The 24,713-nt window shown below is 33.9% G+C and overlaps 1 long non-coding RNA gene across 8 annotated transcripts in view; it reads right to left on the minus strand.

The window, feature by feature from the left end:
- The window catches only part of LOC113598785 (uncharacterized), a 603,234-nt gene that overhangs the window by 115,974 nt on the left and 462,547 nt on the right, over positions 1-24,713 (minus strand). For 2 of the 8 annotated variants that reach the window (XR_003419502.2, XR_008298501.1), the window contains 2 exons: positions 10,284-10,397; positions 6,419-7,893 (listed from right to left, as the gene is read on the minus strand). The exons of 5 other annotated variants lie outside the window; for them this stretch is intronic. This is a non-coding gene — a long non-coding RNA (uncharacterized LOC113598785). Of the gene's footprint in view, positions 1-6,418; positions 7,894-10,283; positions 10,398-24,713 lie in introns of those variants that run through there. One more of the 8 variants, XR_008298500.1, reaches the window with a different exon arrangement.

A 24,713-nucleotide genomic window follows, 5' to 3' on the forward strand; every position in this document is an offset into this window, starting at 1 on the left:
GGATTTCATTCCTTCTCATTGCCAAGTAGTATTCCATTATATATATAAACCACATCTTCTTTATCCATTCATCAGTTGATGGACATTTAGGCTCTTTCCATAATTTGGCTATTGTTGAAAGCGCTGCTATGAGCATGGAAAACCAGAAGGACTCCACCAAAAAGCTGCTAGAACTGATACATGAATTCAGCAAAGTGGCAGGGTACAAAACCAATGTACAGAAATTGGTTGCATTTCTATACACCAATAATGAAGAAACAGAAAGAGAAATCAAGAAATCAATCCCATTTACAATTGCACCAAGAACCATAAAATACCTAGGAATAAATTTAATCAAAGATGTAAAAGATCTGTATGCTGAAAACTATAGAAAACTTATGAAGGAAATTGAAAAACACACAAAGAAATGGAAAAACATTCCATGCTCATGGATTGGAAGAACAAATATTGCTAAAATGTCAATACTACACAAAGCAATCTACACATTCAATGCAAAACAATCAAAATTGCACCAGCATTCTTCTCAAAGCTAGAACAAACAATCCTAAAATTTGTATGGAACCACAAAAGACCCTTGAATAGCCAAAGTAATGTTGAAAAAGAAAACCAAAGCAGGAGGCATCACAATTCCAGACTTTAGTCTCTACTACAAAGCTGTAACCCTCAAGACAGTATGGTATTGGCACAAAAATACATAGACCAATGGAATAGAATAGAGAACCCAGAAATGGACCAACAACCGTATGGCCAACTAGTCTTTGACAAAGCAGGAAAGAGTATCCAATGGAAAAAGGACAGTCTCTTTAGCAAATGGTGCTGGGAGAACTGGACAGCAACATGCAGAAGAATTAAACTAGACCACTTTCTTACACCATACACAAAAATAGCTCAAAATGGATGAAAGAACTAAATGTGAGGCAGGAAACCATCAAAATCCTAGAGGAGAAAGCCGGCAACAACCTCTTTGACTTCAGCTGCAGCGATTTCTTGCTCAACACATCTCCAAAGGCAAGGGAATTAAAAGCAAAAATGAGGTCTTGGGACCTCATCAAGATAAAAAGCTTCTGCACTGCAAAGGAAACAATCCACAAAACTAAAAGGCAACCGACGGAATGGGAAAAGATATTTGCATATGACATATCAGATAAAGGGTTAGTATCCAAAATCTATAAAGAACGTATCAAACTCAACACCCAAAAACCAAATAATCCAGTGAAGAAATGGGCAGAAAGCATGAATAGACACTTTTCCAAAGAAGACATCCAGATGGCCAACAGACACATGAAACAATGCTCAAGGTCACTCCTCATCAGGGAAATACAAATCAAAACCACACTGAGATACCACCTCACACCGATCAGAGTGGCTAAAATTAACAACTCAGTAAACAACAGATGCTGGCATGGATGTGGAGAAACGAGAACCCCCTTGCACTGTTGGTGGGAATGCAAACTAGTGCAGCTGCTCTGGAAAACAGTGTGGAGATTCCTCAAAAAATTAAAAATAGAACTACCCTAAAACCCAGCAATAGCACTACTAGGAATTTATCTAAAGGATACAGGAGTGCTGATTCATAAGAGCACATGTACCCCAATGTTTATAATGTGTATTTATTTTTGAGAGAGAGACAGAGACAGAGTGCAAGCAGGGGAGGGAGAGACAGAATCTGAAGCAGGCTCCAGGCTCTGAGCTATCAACACAGAGCCAAACACGGGGCTCAAACTCATGAACAGTGAGATCATGACCTGAGCTAAAGTCGGACACTTAACCAACTGAGCCATCCAGTCCCCCCCATTATCTTTTTTTAAGATCACAGGAAGACACATGTTAAATATAAGCAACACAAGATGGTAACAAATCATATATGAAGCTATTATAATAAAAAGTGCTATTATAATTTTAAAAAACTGTCTCTACAGAAAACAAAGATAGAAAGATATGCCCACAAAAGGGAAAAAAGCCTATAATCTTGTATTTTAAGAAAAAATAAGAGATAATTAAGAAAGGCTAAAATAAATTAAGACAGTTATATAAGAGATAAAGTAAAAGCATAAATCAGAAGCAGAAAAATTTAGGAATGAGACAACTATACTAAAAGTAGATTTGAAAAAGGAGCTCACAAACCTTAGGAGACAATTTTTTTAAAAAAGAAAAATATTCTGTCAGAAATGAAAACCAAATTAGAGGAAATGTAAGAGTAAAAACATACCATGAATAATATTATAGGAGAAGGATGAATATTCTTTAAAACAAGCAAACAAAGGGGCGCCTGGGTGGCTCAGATGGTTAAGCATCTGACTTCAGTGCAGGTCATGATCTCCGGGTCTGTGAGTTTGAGCCCTGCATCGGGATCTGTGCTGATAGCTCAGAGCCTGGAGCCTGCCTCGGATTCTGTGTCTCCCTCTCTCTCTGCCCTTCCCCCTCCACTTTGTGCTCTGTCTGTCTCTCTCAAAAATAAACATTAAAAAAATTTTTTTGAAAAAACATATTCTCACAAAATAGCAATTCCCAAAGAGAAAATGTAATGTTAAGAACAAATACAAAATTTCATATTTAAAAAAAAATGACCTGAAATGCACGAATTCCTTGCTATGTCAATTACAAAAGGAAACTCAAGAAGAAATAGATGTCCATGGCTCTCCACCTATTAAAGACATTGAACTTGTGGTTAAAAATCTTCTCACAAAGAAAACTTAATGAATTGTAACAAACATTTAAGGAATAAATATTACCAATTCCATAGGAAATCTTTCAAAAATTTCAAAAGGAGAGAATACTTCTTAACTTATTCACTGAGGTCAAGATTACTCTGAAGCCAAAACCATACAAAGACATTACAAGAAAAGAAAACTACAGCTCAACATTCCTCATGAACAAAGACACAAAAATTCTAAACAAAATGTTAGCCAAACTGAATCCAACAGTACATGAAAAGGACAGGGGTTTATTCCAGGCATGCAAAGTGTTTTAACACTTAAAAATCAATCAGTATAACTCAACATATTCATAAATTAAGAAAGAAAACCATATAAAAATTTCAGTAGATGCAGAAGAAGCATTTGACAAACCTATCATACATTCTTGATACAATTTTCAGCAAACTATGGGTAAAAGGGAGTGTCCTCAACCTGATAAACCTGATAAAGGGCATATAAAAAACCCAGTGGCACTTAATGATGAGAAAATGAATACTGTTTCCTCCTAAGATCAATAAGGCAAGTGTGCCTGCTGTGACCATTTATATATAACATATATATATATATATATATATATATATATATATATATATATATGTTAAAGAAGTTAAAAAAAAAGAGAGAGAAGTAAGAGGTGTTTCTATTAGAAAAAGAGGTAAATTGCTTATATTCACAGAAAATAGGTTCATCTATGTAAGACAAGTGATGCAATCTACTAAAAAAAGCTACTAGAACTACTTAGAAAGTTTATCTGGATTGTAAAGTATATACATTATGTATATGTACATACATATACACATATACACACACACACACAAATATCAAGTGTATTTCTATATAACAACTAACAACTGGGAATTGAAATAAATAAAACAGTGTCATTTTCAGTTGCCTCAAAATATGAAGTACTTAAGGATAAATCTGGCAAAAGTACAGGACATTTGCATTGAAAACTATAAAACACTGAGAAAAAATAAAGAGCTAAATACATGGAGACATACTCATATTTATGAGTTGGAAAGCTCAAATATTGTTAAAATGTCAATTTTTCTTAAATTGGTCTATAGATTCAACACAATTGTGATAAAATTTAAATAGATTTTCTTATAGAAATTGAATACTGTGTCTAAAAATCATTTGGAAATGCAAAGGGCCTAGAGTAGCTAAACTAACTTTGAAAAATGGGGCGCCTGGGTGGCGCAGTGGGTTAAGCGTCCGACTTCAGCCAGGTCACGATCTCGCGGTCCATGAGTTCGAGCCCCGCGTCAGGCTCTGGGCTGATGGCTGGGAGCCTGGAGCCTGTTTCCGATTCTGTGTCTCCCTCTCTCTCTGCCCCTCCCCCGTTCATGCTCTGTCTCTCTCTGTCCCAAAAATAAAAAATAAAATAAAAAAAAAAAAAGAACAAAACTGGAAGGCTAATGTATCGGCATAAATAGATCAACAGAATAAAGGACATAGAAATATATCGTGAGATAATGGACAACCGACTTTTGACAATGGTGCAAAGGCAATTCATTGAAAAAATTATAGCATTTTCAACAAATGATGCTGGAAAAACTGGAAATCCATGCAGAATAATGAACTTTGACACATACTTTGTACCATGTACAGAATCTTAATCAAAATAATCATAGATCTAAATATAAAACTAAAAACACTGAGACACCTGACACTCAGCCGAGCATCTGACTTTGGCTTCTGTCAGGATCTCATGGTTTGTGGGTTCAAGCCCCACATTGGGCTTTGCACTGACAGTGCAGAGCCTGCTTCAGATTCTCTCTCCCTCACTTTCTCCTCCTCCCCTGCTCATGCTCGCTCTCTCTCTCTTTCTCTCTCTCTTTCTCAAGAATAAATAAGCATTAAAAAAAGTATTTTGAAAAAAACTAAAAATATAAAAGTTCTAGAAAAAAACAGAAGATAAAATCTTCATGATCCTGGGTTAGGAAAAATGTCTTAATTATAATAAAAATGCAATCCATAAAATACTTTGATAAGTTAACTTCATCAACATAATAAAAAATGTTCCTATTTAAATTGCACTGTCGTGTTACGAAAATGAAAATATGAACCATAGAATACAAGAACAATTTTGTGAATCATGTATCTGCTAAAGGATATGTATCCAGAATATTTGGGAACTCTCAAACTGTAATGGGAAAATATCAAACAACCCAATCAAAAATGGCTAAATATTTGAATAGATACTTCAACAAATAAGATACACAGATGGCAAATAAGTTCATGAAAAGATATTCAGCAACAGCCAAAAACCAGAAACAACCCCAATGCCTACTGAGAGATAAATGGATAAACATACTGGGGCATCGCCATACAATGGATAATATATAACAATAAATAGCAATAAACTATTGGTGCATGCAACAATGAAGATAAATATCAAAATAATTATGCTGGAAACAAAGGATGCTGCCATGGTTGCCTAGATACGGGAATAAGGAAGGATTGGCAGGAGGGATAACAGACACAACCTTTTGGGATTAATGGATGTATTCACTATTCACTACACTCTTACTAACTCTTCTTTTACCTTTTTGTATAGTTGCAGAGATTGAAATGTTGTTTGATTCTATATTATTTAATAGTGACTATATTCAACAATGGGCTTATATAATTCCTGAACGTGTAGCAATCTACTTTTGACACTAGTTTGAGCAAGCTCTAGCATACCACTGTAACTGATCCTCCAAAAAGAGGTAGATCCAGATGGTTTCACAGTAGAATTCTAACAAAACATCAGAGGTCCAATATTGCATAAAATTTTCCAAAGTATGAAAACAAAGGAAAACTTTCAAATTCTTTTTAGAGCAAGTGAAACATTGATATATAATTCTGATAGAGATAGTATAAAAATTAAATTAAAAACAAATGCCACTTATGAATATCAATGAAAAAGTACTAAATGAAATAATTATGAACAGAATCCAATAGCATATTAACAAAATAATAAATCAGACATTTCAAGGATGTACAACTGGTTCAATATTAGGAAATCCATTAATACATAATAATAATAAATCTACAAAGACAAATTATATATATATCCCCACGGATGCTGAAAAAAACTTGGCCCAAATTCAACACCCATTCCTAATAAAAACACTCCAGTAAATAAAAATTGTTAAATGTCCTGGAAAGATAGATAAAGCACAACCATCAAAAAATGAGAGATGAATGGGGAGAGTACATAGAAAACAGAATAAACTTGCATGTCTTTAGGATCTAAGACTTCAGTGTAAAAGAAGAGAAATATACATATAACATCAAAAACATAAAAATTCTAATCCTCATTTTGAATTGGAAATATCAGTATAAATTTGATATGTTTTCCCTTAAAAAATACCTACTTATGCATTTATTGTATCTTTTATTTATCATCTGTATCTCAGAGTAACCAAATAGTGATGAAGGGATGCTTCTATTTTATAGAAGTTTTCCAGTTACTCATTAGAAAAAGGAATGATAAAATTAGAATATGTTGATGACACTGTACTGTATAATTAAAATTTGCTGAGAGTAAAGAGTAAGAACTTCAATGTTCTCACACACAACACAAAAAAGGCAAATATGTGAAGTGATGGATGTCAATTAATTCAATAATGGGAATTCTTTCATAATGTATACATATATTAAATCATTATGTTGTACACTTTTAATATCTTACAATTTTATTTTTCAATTATATCTCAATAAAGATAGAAAAAATATCAATTTTCAAACCTTTGCAAACCCTAATGAATTAATGAAATGCATAATCGTCAATGACTGCTAATATCACAGACAGAAATCCAGACATCATACATCTACTGATGAATATACACATGCCTATAAAGTAGCCTTGCAAAAGTTTAACAAAAACAAAACTGAATTTGGGTCTGATCAGGCCTTTTTATATCAGTCTGAGTCTAAACAAGATACAGAAACCATATAGTAATTTGGACAGGAAAAGTGTTTTTTTTTTAATGTTTATTTATTTTGAGAGGGAGAGAACATGCACACAAGTGGGGGAGGGGCAGAGAGAGATGGAGAGAGAACATTAAGCACCCTCCATGCTGTCAGCGATGAGCTGGATGGGGGACCTGAGCCAAAATCAACTTAACTGACTGAACCATCCAGGTACCTCAGGAAAAGTTTAATATAAAGAAACATTAACTAATTCAGGATTGGTACAATAAGGGATTCCATAGTGTGGAGTAAAGAGAATTCTAAATAATATAGGAGTGGCAGTAGGGAGCTTCCACTGGCCCAAGGGCTGAAACAGAACACTCAAGAATCTTGAAATCAGGGAAAGACTACCAACCAGTAATGAGATCTAAATCTCATGGAAGAGGGTGTGGTCAAGAAACACTGAATAGCAGATTCACTGAAGTGCCACATGGAGGGATTTGCTGAGAATCCCAGAAGAAATTGCCCAAGAGGAGACTCACACTGGAGGAACTCACTGGAAAAACATTCTTCGAGGTAGTTGAGAAATTCCTCCCACAAGAAGGTACTTATCCTGGAACTTCCTGCAAAAGTACCCAAAGGGGTGCCAGGGAAGTTATCCACAGAAGGTGCCTTGTGATGCTGGCCACCTCACACTACACAAGGGCCAAAAGAGCATACCAGAGCCAGGAGGCAGAATTCCTTTCCTCCTCTAGAATCCCTACTGATAGAGCTGAATATCATGCCCACTTGTAAGAGAAAATATTTTCCAATATCATAAGCAAGGTAACGACAGGTGGATTTGGAACTGAGGAGCAATATAGATTGATAACTGGAAAACTTTTTTTAATTAGTTTTTTTTTTTTTTTTTTTTTTTTTTTTGAGAGAGAAAGAAAGTGAGCAGGGGAGGGGCAGAGAGAGAGGGAGAGAGAAACAATCCCAAACAGGCTCCATACCCAGGCTGGAGCCAGACACAGGGCTCAATCTTACAATCCTGAGATCATGACCTGAGCTGAAACCAAGCGTTGGACACTTAACTGATTGAGCCACTAGGTTCCCCCAAAGGGGTGTTTTAGTTAACTTAGCGATAACAAAATACTGCAGATAAGGTAGCTTAAACAACAGGTAACTATTTTCTCACAGTTCTGGGGGCTGGAAGTTCAAGATCAAGGTGCCATCAGGGTTAGTGTCTAGTGAAGCTCTTCTTGGCTTGCAGACAGCTGACTTCTCCCTGTGTCCTTATGTGACTTTTCTTCTGTGTGTAGATGGAGAGAGAGAGAGAGAGAGAGAGAGAGAAAGAAAGATATCTATGAGGTCTCTTCCTCTTCTTATAAGGACAGCAGTTCTATCAGATTAAGGCCCTACTTTCATCGCCTTATTTAATCTTTATGATTTCTTTATAGGCCCTATCCCCAAATATAGTCATATTGGGAGTTAGAGCTCCAAAATATGATTTTGGGGAGTGCACAGTACAGTCCTCAACAAGATGCAAAGCAACATGTTTACCTCATGGGTATATAATCAGAAAATTTTAAACAAAGAGTGAAGGGAAGTCTACTGATTAAAAATAAATCAACATATGCAACTAAAAAAAGCTATTTTCGCAAATGTGAACACTTACTAGATATTTGATGATAATAGTTAATGTTTTCAGAAGTGATAATGCTAATGGATAGTGGCTTTTTACAGTTCTCCTGTTTTGAAGTTTTATGTGTTGAAATATTTACATATAAACTGATATAATGTCTTGGATTTTCTTCAACATAAATCAATGGAGAAAGGAAACAGATGAGGGTACAGATTAATTAAGATTGACATAAGTTAATAACTGCTGATGCTGGGTGACAGGAGAGCTCATTAGCTTATCTCTCCACTTTTGTGTAAGTTTAACATTTTCCAAAATAAAAAGTAAAAATAACAGCAAGTATGCCTGTAAATAGAAAGACTAAAAATTGTAAAAGAATACTATATTCAACTCTGTCAATTTCTTTATAAATGTGTATATTTTAGAAGAATATAAATTAAGAATATAAATTATTGATTGTCTTCAGAATTGGAAAATTGAAATAAACCAACTGAAATATTAATTATTAAAACAAATTGCTAAACTCCCTTCCAAAAATATGCCACAACTACATGGCTTTGCAGGAAATTTCTTCCAAGCTACCAAAGGCCAGAACGTTTCACAGTGTACAAATTTTAGAACTTCTATATCATGCTGGCCAATAAAGTCCACAACTTGGTATCACCTTGCACTGAAAGTTATTCGAAAGGACAGACCATATTTGAACATTAAAAAACAAAATCAATAATAGCATTAAGGAGAGAAAGTAGTGGTGCTATCAACAGTTTGAATTTTTGAGAACTTTCTTGTGATACAGACAAGATGACATTGGAAAGACAAAGGAACATAAGAGTGGAGGAACCTCCTAACTATCACAAATTAAGAAGGGGCTTTTGGATAATACAGAGCTCCTGAATAGTAGCATGTGCATTAGTCCAGAAAGGCAGGAAATTAATTTAAGGAGTTCAAGAGCCCTGGGTCTGACTTTGCCTTTGGACTCTACTGTTTATGGTGACTATCTATCGACTATAGCTACGGCCTAGGTAACAGTAGATAGAAATCTTCAGTGATCATTGACGGAAGCAAAGCAATGATGATACTGATTTCCACTGGTTATTCCTAAAAATCATTTTGAAAAACTAAATTAGGCTGAGAATAACTGTGAGTGAAAATAGGCACTTAAAAGGAGGCTTCCAATTTTCGCTAGCAGAATGACCAAGGGCAACCACCAATTCTTTGAACAGAGAGAACCGTCATGTAATATCCAAATTCCACTTTAGAGTAATTAAAAATTCATGAATATATTTATATCTAAATTATTCATATAAACAAAATGTATTAATCATATCATGGGTTCATTTCTTTTAACTCTTTTGCCATGTTCATAAGTCCTAGCTTCAATAAATGTTCTAGGCAGGTCCTGAGAACAGATACTTTACACTCATATATGTTTAGACTTTTATGTTGTTTCAAATCAATTCCAAACATCTGATCTCAACCTTTTAGGGCTCACCTTGCTTTTCTATACTTTGTGACCCTCTGTCTCCATTCTCTCCTAGTTTCCTGCTACCAGTCACTCTGTGCCTGCCTGAATTTGTGTCACATTTCCACTTATTTTTCTAACTTAAATGCAGAAGTCATTTCCAATATATGCACCATGGTTGTAAGTAAAGATACTACTAGTCTCTAGCCTCTGTCCTGTGAGAGTCTGTTCCTTGCAAAATCACCACAGCATGGGGGATTGTGGAGAAAATGCAATAAATACTTTATAATTGTGATGATGGAATGTAATGTGAAAAGCCTTAGCACTATCATTTCTAGGATATTTATTTATTTAATTTATTTATTTATTTTAATGTTTATTTTTGAGAGAGAAAGAGTGTTGAATGGGGAAGGGGCGGGGTGGGGTGGGGACAGAGGATCTGAAGCAGGCTCCACGCTGACAGCTAAGAGCCTAATGCTAGTCTTGTACTCAACCTGAGATCATGACCTGAGCCGAACTGGGTGCTCAACCGACTGAGCATCCCATGTACCCCTAGAATCTTTAGGTGCATGTGCTGCATCTTATGAATGTATCTTACCATTTGAAAAAGACAAGTCTTCCTTAAAGATCAGCTGTTGCAGGATTCACTTGTCCTTTAAACCACATTCGAAGAAGTGAATGAATCCTATGAGATTCTCTCTGATCTTGACACCTGGTGAAGAATACTGACAGTGCTTAAGATTTCTATTATCAAGACCAAAGAATGGACGAAAGTGTACACCTCTTATATCACTGCTTTAACTTTTACCTTAAAAAGAGAATTGAAAAACCTTATACAGGAGTTTGTAGTTTGCATTTCTCTAAACTGACGTCTGCTTAATAAGGCCGAGCCTGGCACACTCCTCACCGAGTGGTCAGTGTCTCCTCCCTAATGGTGCAGACTGTGTGGGGCTATGAAGCATAAAATTATCAACAAGGGGATTTCTGGTGCTTTAACTTGACTAAGAAAACAGTTTATAAAATAATATTAAGAATATTATGAACTTACTTAAAACTAGAAGGACCATATATCTCAGTTCTCCCAAGGAAATAACAGTTTTAATTTATTGTTCAGAGTGATTTACTTCTAGTGTCTTCTTTCAGTGTCAAAAATATTCCTATGTGGGAGATAAATTATATGGTTCCACCATCTGAAACCCCTGGCCTCCCAGAGTAGCATCCATTTCATCCCCAAACTAGATAAAAGAGAAATGTAACCAGAGACACAGCTCTTTGCAAAAGCAACTGTGGGCTGCCAACTACAAAAACATCAGGTTTTGCTCTTGATCTACTTATATAGTAAACAACAAATTTTTAAAAAATGTATGAAGAAAATAACTGGACATGATATCAACAAATTAGGTAAAATTAAATTATTAAAATATAACCACTTGCTATTAACCAGAATAATCTTTCATACATAATAAGTGATAAGGAAGGATGACAAATAGAACATACATAATATTTTCAAAAATTTAAACACAAATAAAACTGTGGAATATAGTTCAGAAAAAGAGAAATAGTATTAATGCAGTAGAATTAGAGGTTTACATAATATTCCTTTATAATCTTCTATAATTCTATTGCATTAGTCATTGGGAAAACAAGAGAAGAAAAGTACAGAAAAAATAGAATATAATCTATCTACATAGAGATAAAGTTATGACAGTATTGGAGAACAACTTCCAGTCAGTTATAAGGTGACAATATTTTTTATTTTTACCACCATTAAAGTTTTTATACTATCAGTTATTAGCTAAGATTCACATTGTTTTTTCTCATTTTTGGGATTTCCATTTACCTCATCCTACCTGAAAATATATTCCCTTTACATGGGTTGATATATATCTATTTACAATTAATTTTGATAATCAATGGCTTCATGACTAAGAAGAACAGAAAAGTTTGTTCTTTGTGGGAAAACGTGCGTCTGGGTAGGATATTTTGGATATCTTTCCAGCTGACATATAATAGTAATATGCATGACCTTTTGAAAGATGGAAAATATATACATGAAAAGTAATACTTTTTTTTATATACAAAAGAAAGTTGTGGAAAGGAAAGGGAGACTTTAAAATCAGCAGTCCTGACACTGGGTCTCCATTGTTACATGAGTAGTGTTACCTTAGGTAAGTCCTTCACTACTTAGAGGGGTAATGAGGAACAAATGTGATAATACATCAGAAAGCATTTGTAAAGTGTAAAGTTTACACATGTTGATATCGTGCACATCATTATTACAGAAACATTGAAAAAATTGAGTATAGAGTAAGATGGATGTAATAGTATTGACATGTATTTAAATACAAACTAAAACGAAACAAAACAAGAACTACATGCAATGATAACAGAAAGAGGAAAAGGGAAGTAACTGGGATTATTTCAGAACATACCAAAGTTTTCTTTGGAATTATAGAGTAAAGTGATGTACACTGGCTCCAAATAATAGATTATAGAGAACTTTAAGTCATTCTTTCTCTGTGAATAAAAATGATATCCTTTTTTTTCACAGTAATGCATAATAAGTCAGTACTTTTAAACTATTTTGAATTTCCTCAAAAATAAGGTGCTAAAGATATTTGCTACCTCATAAATCTAACACAGAAAATTTCTGAGATTCCACCATGGTTGAAATTGCGGTTAACTATAAATTGAGAGAAAAAATATGTTCAAGTGACAAAAAGAATCAAATAGCATGATAAGCACTGAATCCAAAAAGAACTAGGGGCGCCTGAGTGGCTCAGTCAGTTAAGCGTCCGACTCTTGATTTCAGCTCAGGTCATGATCTCAGGGTTCGTGAGTTTGAGCCCTGTATTGGGTTTAGTAAGGACAGTGTGGAACCTGCTTGTGATTCTCTCCCTCTCTCTCTGCCCCCCCCCAACTCTTTCTGTCTCTAAATAAATAAATAAATAAATAAACTTTAAAGAAAGAATTTTAAAAAAAGAAAGAACTAAAAAGACAGGTTATCTAGCCATTGGAATTGGACTCTTATTTAAGACCAAATGTGACAGTTTAGATCACTCAACTTCAGTGCTAAAGTTGGCAGAATAATTCTTGTGTGAAGTAGAGGTGGAAAAGAATTCAATTTGGTACATAAAGTATAAATACCAAAGATTTTTTTCAAACAAAATATTTTCATATACTAATAAAGTCACTTTTAATGTATAAAGCTTATAGAACTTCCAAGTGCCTCATTTTGGAAAAAGTCCTGAAGAAACCAACATCAAGCATAAAATACTAGTAACTATTGCTGTTTCTGTCGATTAAACAGCTCAAGACTCAGTGAAAAGAATAAGGCAATGAGACCACTCAGTGCATTTCTAGAAATTGTCAGTGTTCCCACTATTCCAATGATCACTTTGAACCTTAAGAGTTGAGTTCCATTAAAAAAAAAAATCGATAAACTGAATGGTCCTTTACCAAAACCCACTGCACAACATCAAGCTCCTTTGCTGAAGGATTTCACCTTAATGTGTGAAATTAATCCTTGTTCTGGAGCAACAGGTTGGGTGCCTTAAAAGCCTACTTGTTTCCTTGAGTCGTGCCTTGCAACCCAGATGAGTTTAGTATTTCAGAAGCAGACACTAGGGGAAGCGCTGAACCTGCCAATTCTGTAACAGATACCGGCGTGTCGTCACGTCTCACAAAGACCACCTTTGTGGACCGCATTCTTTTCCCATCAGGCCGTGCAGCGCTGACCTGTGGTGTGTTTTCAGTTTCCAAAGAATGCTGATCCTCTCTAAAAGATCTACTGAAAACTGAGTGTTGAAGCACAAATGAAAAGTGAAAAGTGCCATTTAGCACACAACATAATTATTTCATGGCCTGCTGCAAGTTAGCAAAGGCACGTTTCAGCTTTTAAGATGTGAAAGCCAGACCATGCTGTATCATAATATTTTGTCTGTTTTTTGGAAACAGCTTTAAATCCCCCTTTTCCTGGGCTGGTGGCTGCTGAGAAGGAAGGGAGAAGGGAATGATATTTTCATGTGGAATAGCTTTTTAAAGACTGAGTAATAAAACCTTGATTAAGTGAACAAACATTGAATTCAATATCTGCAATAGCCAGATCCTTTCAAAAGAAACTAGCTTAACCTCAGGAAATAGCATAAGCAATCATAGCTATTAAATTCACTTTGTACTAAAATTTAATCCATCCAAGTGCACCAGTAAAGTCAATACCATGAATAGCCATACAGTGTGGAAATGTATACACATACTAATTTTTAATACCACATAGGTTTAATTTTATACACATTCTATATAGTGCATGCTAAGTGGAAGAGAAAGTAAGTTTATGTGACTTCCAATTCTCACCAAGATTCCTTCAATAAATTAATCTTGATGGTGGCATAAAAGATGCCATTTTTCTAGAAACATTCTAAGGATCTATAAACTAGTGTCCTTGGTCCTAATAATTGAGAATAACTTCTTTTTAAAATTTTTTTTAATGTTTATTTTTGAGAGAGAGAGAGAGAGATTGTGCGGGTGGGGGGGGGGCAGAGAGAGAGAGGGAGGCACAGAATCCGAAGCAGGCTCCAGGATCTGAGCGGTCAGCACAGAGCCTGATGCAGGGCTCAAACTCATGAACCATGAGATCATGACCTGAGCCAAAGTCGGATGCTCAACTGACTGAGCCACCCAGGTGCCCCGAGAATAACTTCTAATTAGAGAAAAGAGAAAAGATAAAAAGGAATTACATCTTTTCCCAGGAAAATTCTAAATGTTTGCAGTAGGAGCTCTTACAGGAAAGGATTTTCCCTTTGACTCACCACCACACACCACTATACCACAAATAAATTTTGAGATAAGGTAATTTGCTTCTCTGCTCAGATATCAAGTAACAGAAGAAAAAATAAACAGCTCCTTTCCTACTTTCAGTGGATTAAATTTTTTTTTGATTTTTCCAGAACTATTAACAAATGACACTCTTGTGATTACATATTTTCCCACCTGTGTCTGCAACAGCTGAACTAGAACAGTATGTTTACTGACCACAGTATAATGACTGCTGTCTAGAACCTTCCTGATACATGTTATTTGAATGAACCAAGACTTTACTGGATTTCAAAATAGCTTGTTAGCTTTTATCAGTGTGAAATGTAGAGATCACAATATCATGGAGAGGGGGGAATATTTGCAACATTTATGTTGTATACTTCAACTCAGACTTTTGCCCTACTCCCAGCACCAGCCATTTCCCAGTGCTGTTTTTTCTTACAGTCAATCCTCGTAGCTTGTTGAGAAAGACTTTCATTGAGAAAGTGATAAAAAGCATCCCCAAATATTTTTATTCTGTAATTCTTTACTAAGTGCCCACTATATACCAAGCACTGTGTCTGGCAATATGAATAAAGACTCAAGGATAATATTTGATGCTATTTGACAAATTAGCTCTTGTTTACTATAATACCAAGAAATCATTTAAGGAATAATTTTTCGTTGATTTTTCTACCATATGTTAGATGTCAATTCTCACAGTAACTATGAATTAAGTGTTATTATCATTTCCCACTTTCAGATGAGGATACTAATGCACAGAGGAATTAAGAAATTTGCCCAAAGTCATACAGATAGTTCTACAGACAACATTTGGACCACGGTAGCCTGGCTCTGAAGAAGGGCTCTTAACCACTAAATTATGCAGCAAAGTCTTGCTGGGTATGATGAGAAAGGAAAGCCTTGCAATATTATATGATTTGTGTTAGAAGTATCTTTTTAGACTGTAATATAGCTCTTTCTGTGGGTTAGCAAAAAGTTTTATGTAAAACAATCACATATTTGCTAAACCACTCCAAAGAAATATATCCATTTGATAAAGACTTTTTCTCTGAATTATCAGTTGAACATTATTCATTTACAGACCTTCAACAAATAGTACCACTTACACAAACAGTAATTAGTTTTAATTTCCCTTTGTCCACCTAAAATAAAAGTGGAGTAATTGATATCTTGGTACTGAGAATTTCATTCTACCTAACAGCAAGTTCAGCACTTTACATGAAAGGGTATTTGATAATTGTCAAGAATCTTAAAATTCTGATGACCTGTGCCTGAAAACGTTGTTTTATGAATTGAATTTCCTGTAACATGTTTTACAAATAAATTCTGGGTCTTAGATTTTGATGATGCTTATTACTGTTTGGCCTTAGTCTTCTTGCCCTAAGAAGAAGATTTTAAGATTATAAATACAAAGAGCTCCACAGCTCTTTTTACTGTAAGTGAAATGACATCTGGTTAAGTGGATTCAATGTTTTAAGAAATGCCTCTCAGTCATAGACTTTCTTTTATGTCCTAACTTGGGCTTTGTTCTCTATCAAAATGCTTCATTGTTCTACACTCTGTTGCCCTCCTTCTTTTCGTATGTATTTTGAAGGCTTTCTCCTTCCACTGTAAATATTTAAAATGTGTTTTTAATGGTTCATGCTTTGGTTTATCAAATATGTATGAAGGATCTATTATGTGCTGGTACTGTTTATGAGTTGGAAATACGAAGGTGAATTACATTTGGCATTAGTTTTAGATTGTTTGCATTGCATAATAATGCTCAATTTATACCAAGGAAAGTGTGCGCAGTATATATGTCTAAACTATAATGTTCACAACAAAAGGACAACCTCTGAACCTAGCATCCAACCCAAGAACCAGAATACCATCAGAATTACAAAAATCTACAGGTTTGTTCCCAATTCCATTCCCTCTGCTTCCGTTCAAGAGGTAACTACCACTTGAACTTGTTGTTTTCATTCCCTTTCTTTTCTCCTGACCCTTACCGTTTTTTCTCCTCCCTTTTAAGAGTTTTAATATGGGTGCATATATCTACTTTCACTGTTCCGTAATATTTTATTCTTTAAAAAGATACAATTTTATTTATGTACCTACAATTAAGGAAACTTTGGTTTATTTTCAAATTTTGCTATTATGAACAATAATGCAATAGACATTCTTGTATATGTTCTTTAATTCAGGCTTTAGAATCTCTTGTACACACTCTGTAGTGAAATTGCTAGGGATGATAATAGGAAGATCCATGTTTTCAAGATGCTATCAATATATATACCAAATTAAACTCCCATCAGAATTTCATAAGAGTGTCCATTGATCCTATGTTGGAAATTACCATGCTTCTTAAGTTTTACCCAACTAGTCTGTGCTAAATAATGTTACAATGTTAAAACATGATTTCTAATGAAATTTAATATATTATGTGTCTGGATCATTTCTATTGACTCTTCTATGAAATACTGCTTCATATAATTTGTTCCCTTTAAAATTTTTTTTCCATTTTAACATAAGCATTAAAGATTTTGGTCCATTAAAAAATAATTTTGATGTATGGCATGAGGTAGAAAGCCCATTTAATTTATTTTTAAAATAATATACCATAAATAAGCTTCATTTATTTACAGATCTATTTATTTCCAAGTGCCCTTCAAAGTCACCTCTCTTATATGTCCAATTTAAGTCTGATACATCTTTTTCATTCTGTTGGTACTTGTCTGTTCCTGTGCCAATGCCACATGGCCTCAATGAGCTTTATAACATATTCTTACTTTTCTTTTTTCAGGAGTAGCTGTATTATTATTAGTCCTCAAAAATCCCATTGGAAGTAGATTAAATCTATTGATCATTGGAGAAAATGACATCTTTATGATATGGAATTTTCTTTCTTATGAAAACATTATCTATAATGTCTTTTAATAAAATGTTACACTTTTTCATATATACATGTTTGCTGTGTTTATGCTTAGGCATCATATTATTTCTTTTTAAATTGGTTTTGGTAAGTGATATTTTTATAAGAATATAACCTCCAATAAATCAAGCTTTTTACATATTTCAAATCTTTTAAAAAGTTCTCTAATTTTAATTGAACTATCAAAAACTGTAAGATGTGTGTGTTATCATCTCCCACTTCCATGGATATTTGCAAGTTCCTCCCTAGAATTTATGTAAACTTTTGCCTTTTACATTTTGAAGCTTTATTATTTAGTGCATTCTAGTTATCTTTCTGTAAACTGAAAGTTTCCATTCTTGATAATGATTGTAATTAATATTAGAAGTTATTTCGGAAGAGTCAGTTAATATTGACATCAGAGCTGTATTACTCAGTCAATGAAACCTGACTAAGCATTGTTACATGGAAGCACTAGTATTTGGCTGGGTATAGTTTTTATTCGGTTTGGTTGTATTGAATCTTTACATTTAGTTTTCCCCAAATGTAATCATTTGCTTTATTTCCTACTGGAAACATTCAGTAAATAATAAGAATGAAGTAAATTCCCAGTATATAGCCTAAAATTAAAAAAAAGAAAGGTTTTCTATTTAATATTCATTTAATTAAGATCCTAAGTACACAGGACACACCCATCATGTTCTTCAGCCCATTGTTATGTCCTTATCAGTGATTCCTACATAAACCTGTATGTTCACTTGTATCTCTTGATTCTAATTTCTTGTCTTTATCCCCAAAGGCACCAACTTTAGTAAATTTAATACACATCTTACAATTTATCTGCCTGTCATTTATTTTCATAGTTGTTATTCTGGAACAAATAATGTATGTTTTGTGTCAATGGAATTCTCATAACTTGGTATAGCACTACAAATAACATTCTCTTTCACACTTTTCCTTAACATTCTTCTTTATGTTCAGTCATGTTGCTCTTGTTTACATGATTCTTTTGACTGCTTTGTATTAGTGCATATTGTAAATTTACAATATATTTACTATAATGATCCTTAGTGGCACTTAGGCTATCTCTAATTCTTTGCTTTCAAAACCCACTGAGTTTAGAATAATCTCATTCTTGTCTCTTTGGAGACCAGTGTGAATACCTCTCTGGGCTGTGTATCCAACAGAGAATTGCTGGATGGTACTCATATTATACATACTGTAATATATACTAAATATATACTAATATATGCTAAAATATATATGTGCATATACATATTATATATATTTCATATTTATATATTTTGTATTTTGCATATATTTTACATATATATACATATATCATACATTTTATATATATATTTCACATAGGTATATATTCCCATATCCTTACAACTCTTAATGTTATCTGGTTTTCTAACTCTTGTCAACATTAAGGATATAAAGTGGTATTTCACTGAATTACCTTGTGCTCTTGTGACTACTAGTTAAGATGTGTATCTTTCAAAAAACAAAAAGACATATATCTTTCCCATGTGCATATTTATCATTTAGGTTTCCCCTCTTGTAAATTGATGTTCATATTCTTTGCTAGTATTTATATTAATTTGATTTTTTTTCATTTTTCACAGATTAGCAGTTTTTTCCTATGTTTCAGCTATTAATCTTTTGCAATTGTTGATGTTGTAAATACCCCCTGCCAACCTGACAATTTACTTTCCTTTTGTTCCTACTGAATGGCCTTTTGGAGGATTTAAAAACCATGATGATATTCCCCTCTGTTTTGTTCCATTAGATTTTTTGGTTTTAACGTTTTATAGTTAGATATTAAATAAGTTGGAGATTTTAATTTTAATGTATGCATATGTGATATAAAAATTCTGAAATTTTTCCCATATGGTGAATCAACTTTCTCAATGCAATAATCTAAAGCTACTTTTTAATATAGATTTGTGGTGTTACTTCTGCTATATACCAAGTAAGACTCACTATTCTCTTCTATTTGTTATAGTGTCTTGGGATCAATAACACACTTTTAATAACTATGGCTTTATAATATATCTCAATATTCATAAAATATGTCTGCCCTTTTTTATTTCATAATCCCTCAAAAGGAAATTAATGTTTTTATGTTCATGACCATGATAAAGTTCCTAATATGTTAATGTCTTTTATTATATTCTTTAAAGATTGTTGTAATAGTTATCCTACTTTCTATTATTTTTATTATTATTATTATTTTTATAGTTGATTATTATTAGTGTAAAGAAAAATTCCTTACTTTTTTTTTTTTTATAAATGTTGATTGTGTCTTGTTAACTTAGCCAAGTACATTATTCACTTCAATAGTTTGTTCATTTTCCTGGGTTTCAATTTAAATGATCATATCATCTTCAAAAAATAAACTTTATAAATGGCATATACAATAGATATAAATAAGATAATTAGTTGTTTAGAAAATTTATGACAGCGTGTTGCCAATGGTCAGTGTTCAGGAAGAATCCTGAGAAAAACCATGACTTAAATAAAAGTACAGAGTAAATATGAAGGTTTAATTGGAGTTTAGGATTTCATAATGCCAAGATTATTACAGTACCCTGCATTATTCTTTGTATGTACTTTCTTATTAGCATCATGATAAAAATAAATATCATCATACCACCAGTTAAATTTTATACTAGTTGTTTATGGTTCCATTCTATAAGGGTCTTGATAATTAATGCGTTAGTTCCTTGGGGAAGATGAAAAAGTTCTTTGGTGAAAATATCGTTATACATGTGCAAAATGTTAAATTGTGAAAACTTGTCTATAATTTTCTCACACATGCCTATACTCCCCAAAACTAATTCCTTTCAGACAATTCCCACAGCAATTTTTCAAGCTGTCACTGTCTTCTTGGAACTAATTTTATGAACAGAGATTAGTCCTTTTCAAAGTTAGAATTGGATATCTCCCCCAAATAAAAGTTGTTCTTTTATCTGTAAAAGGAAAATAAGTAACGTAGGTGATACGCTTGTATTATCCCATATAAAATTGTTATGCTGAACAAATTCATCAGAGAGAAAATGTTTTTAACAAAAGCAAAACAGAGTAATAATTGGAGGTTTGTGAAAAATAGCCAATTGGCTAATTTCTTTCTTTGCTTTGGATGTTGTAAATGGTAATACTGTCCCACCCAAATAAAACTTGATATGAAAAAAATGATCATGCTTGGGATAAATGTAAGACACTGAACCATATGCTCTAATTTTAAAAAAGAAAAGAATATGTCACTATACTTAGCTAATTTTCAATTATAAATGAACTTAAATAATGTTATTTGGTCAATTTAACAAGATATCTATTAGTATTTGTGTAATAAGTTTGCAGCTAGGTCCTACATATATTTCTAAACATAATATCAAAATGATGCTATTTAAATATTATATTTAAATGTAATGTTTCTGAATTGATTTTAATTCATTAGACTTTGTTTAGAAATGAGAAGGAAGCAAGTATCAGGATACATAAATAGTTTCTAGCAAAACTGTTTATCAATTATATTCAGCAAGATTCACTATTCCAATATTCAACCATTCATATAGTGAATAAATATTCACTAAACACGTCTACGTGATCATTGTCCTAAGCAAAGGAGACATAATATTTAAAAAGAGATTGACAAAGTTTTGAATGAAGATTATAATCTAGTGAGAGAAACCTATAATAATTAAATTTATAAGCAACTGAAGAAATAGTTTAAGTAAAATATGATGGGTATTGAGAAGAATGCAATGTGCAGTGGGAGCACATTAAAGGGAGCTCTACCTCAACCTGAAGACGTTAGGAGGGGCCATAGTAAGTCTTCCAGAGGAATTGACACACAGACTGAGACAGATATTTAACATAGGCCGGTGAATGGGAAGGAAGGGAGAGGAGGGTGAAAAATATTCTGGGCACACATGGGGATTGCCTGTTGAAAGACACTGCAGTGAGACAGAGCTGACACAGCTGAAGAGCTGAATGAGTTCCCTATGGCTACAGTTTGACAAAAGGAAGGGTAATGCCCAGAGAACAGTGTAAAGACAAAACCACTGGTTAAGTGATGAAAGGTCTCATAATATCCCGTGAGTATACATGTAATTTTAGGCAGTCTGGGGAATTTGAGACAACAAAGTGTCATGACCATAGTTTAATTTCAGGAAGATCATACTGGCACCATTCAATGAGTGAATTAGAGAAAGCCAAAATGGCAGCCAGGGAATCTAGTAAGAGACTATTTTAATTATGATGGTCTACGAGGTACAATCAACAGGACTCCATGATCAATTACGAATAGGGCAAGAAAGTAGAAGAAGTCAACAATAGCTCTCAGGTTCCTAGTCTTAGAACTGAGTGAAACATGATACCATTCACTGAAGTGAGGAATACAGAGGAAGGGGAATGAGGGCAATTTAGTTCTGGACAAATTTAATGTTATCTAGAAGACATTCAAGTGAACATTTCCACTAGGAAGCTATAGTCTGGAACTTAGGAGAGAGAGCTGAGCAGAAAATAGGACTTTGTGAGTTATCCATGTATATTCGACAATCGAAGATATGTAAGAATTTGAGATATACTGGGGACTAGAATGAGAAATGACACCAGGGCACCCCCTATAGTATTGCAGTGTTTAAAAATATAGTAATGTAGGGGTGCCTGGGTGGCTCAGTTGAATGAGTGTCCAGCTCTTGATTTCAGCTCAGGTCATGATCTCATCATTGGTGAGATCCAGCCCCGCGCATTAGGCTCTCTGCTGACAGCACAGAACCTGCTTGAGATTCTCTCTCCTTCTCTTTCTGCCCCTTCCCATGCTCATATTCTGTCTCTTTCTCTCAAAACAAATAAAATAAGCATTTAAAATGTAGTAATGTACAAAGAACTCCAACTCATATCAAATGGTAACATTTCCTGAGAAATAGTGAACTTTATTAAAATGAGCTATCAAAATAAAAAGACAAGAATATGAATGAACATGGTACCTAAATATATTTCAACTCTGAAAATCTTTCTATATGTACTGAAAAAACTGTCCCAAATGCTATATAAACAAACTCATAACTTGACTTTTGTTTCAAGCTCCTAAAAAAATCATTGAAAAAAATGTCTTCCATACCACGTTATTTTCAAGCAAAACAATTTACCATGCAGAGCAGGGTCTCTCAAATTTATGTTAAATATATTTGCTATGATTTCACCAATATTAATTTGCTAAAGACAGTTGTTAAATATACGAGACCAGGTTAAATAGGAGCTTCATTTTCTTACTTAGATCATTTATCTTCTTACAGTTGTTTTTTAATTAAAATAAATTATTAAATAATACTTATAATCAATTGAGAGAAACCTAGTTTACAAGTACAAAAGTAAAACAAAGGCTAAGATTTAAGCAAGAAGGAATTTAAAACATTTGGTTTGGGAAAGAAGCTTAGAAAATTGACCCTCTGAGACACACTTTAACACCTAGCTATAAGTCTGAAGTGGATTTGTCTATGATAAACAATCCTAACAATAATCCATCCTGAAAATCATTGAAAGACAGCTTACTGGAGAGCATATCATACCTCCTTTTATAGCCTGAGGATGGAGTTGAACTAAATTACAATCAATAAAACACCTGTAAACTTGTGTATTTTAATATTTTCCGAAAGCAAATGGAAATGAAGATATATACATATATATTGAGGGGCTTTGGAAAAACAGATATATGCCAGGGCAGATGAGGGGAAACCTAAATTACAATTTACTATATTCTGGCAAGACAATTATTATTTAAATTATAAATATTGTTTTATATAATTTTCATTAGCTCATCTATTTACCTCTGTCGATTATTTTTCTGTTCTATCTCCTAGGGATAAATATGGGTGAGTTATAATTAATTTTCTGATCTTTTCCTCAAGCACTTCCTCTGAATTAAATACTTAACCTTTTGTCAACTTGGGACAATAGTTGTTTAACAAATGTTAATTTACTGTCTCTCCAACCTCAGTTTAGTTATGCAAATAAATACAAAAGGCTTAAACTAATCGCGCTTCCCAGTTTAGGTCAGGGAATTTTGGTTCCTTCTTTTAACATCAACAAAAAAGTGTGTTGCTAAAAGATACTCCCACTGAAATAAAGGACAGCAGGTTTCTGAGAAGGCACTGGGAGCCCTAAAGTGACCTGAGGACAAAATATATCTGGCATTTTGCTATCCCAGAGAGCTATTTCCACCTACTTTTAAAGCTCTGAGCCAGACCATACTTACTTACATTCTTAATTAATGCCTTTGTGTTTTCCCCACAGCTGTCTGTACAACACAGCTTTGGGGCCCTCTCTGTTCCTTGGCAGGAATATGGCCTTTATGAAGAAAGTCAACTTCAGCATGCTCTGAAGGCAACACAAATGTCAACTTCATAGGGGATGCACTGCCAACCAAATCAAAGGCTTTAAAAGAAATTTAGCCATGATATTGACTCTGCCAATGCTTCCCACATCCCTGTCTCACAGAGTGCATTGATTCTCCACAGATTCTTCACTATTGGCCTAAATAAAGAGCTCATGAGGAGGCAGAAGCTGTGAACCATCTCAACAGCCCAAAAAGACTTTCATCCCAAGAGGGGATAAATCCAGCCCATGTAGTGTCACATAACTGAACATGTGTGTGAACATACTATATTTTGCTTAACCAGGAAGGAATTATCAAAAGGTAGTGTATATTCTACATTTAGTAAATATGAATATATGATTAATCTGATGTTTAAATTGTATTCTCCGTATATCACATGATTTTATAGATTCCTTGGTAGTGTCCAGCTATATATAATACCAGATTTAGTGTCAGTATATCAACAGACAGCTAAAATGCCTCTCTGATAGTTATTAGGGATCTCCTGGAAGTGAAATATTAATAAAAGAAGTGTTTTGTCTCTACGACACGGCCATAATAAGCAGCGTTTGGGGGAGCATCACATGCTTCTTCCCTATATTTTATCCCACAATACCACAACTTTCAAATCTAAACACCAATTGCTTTTCTCTACTCCTGGAAAGGGCAGGAATTACACTGCTATGTTATAAAACTTTGTACCAATTTATATAAAAATAAATTAAAATCAAAGAAAAAGTCTAATTGGCACCTACAATGAGATCTAACATTGTACTAGTACATTGTGCTTCTTGTTTCCCAAATATTTTATTCATTTATACTTCAGCAGTAAGCCCAATTGTGTCCAATGTCTAGGGATTAGAAGTACGTTGTAAACCCTTATTAATTCCCAGGGGACATGATATTGAATCAAACATTTCATCTACATG

Source organism: Acinonyx jubatus, chromosome B2 (assembly GCF_027475565.1).
Source record: "Acinonyx jubatus isolate Ajub_Pintada_27869175 chromosome B2, VMU_Ajub_asm_v1.0, whole genome shotgun sequence".
NCBI lineage: Eukaryota > Metazoa > Chordata > Mammalia > Carnivora > Felidae > Acinonyx > Acinonyx jubatus.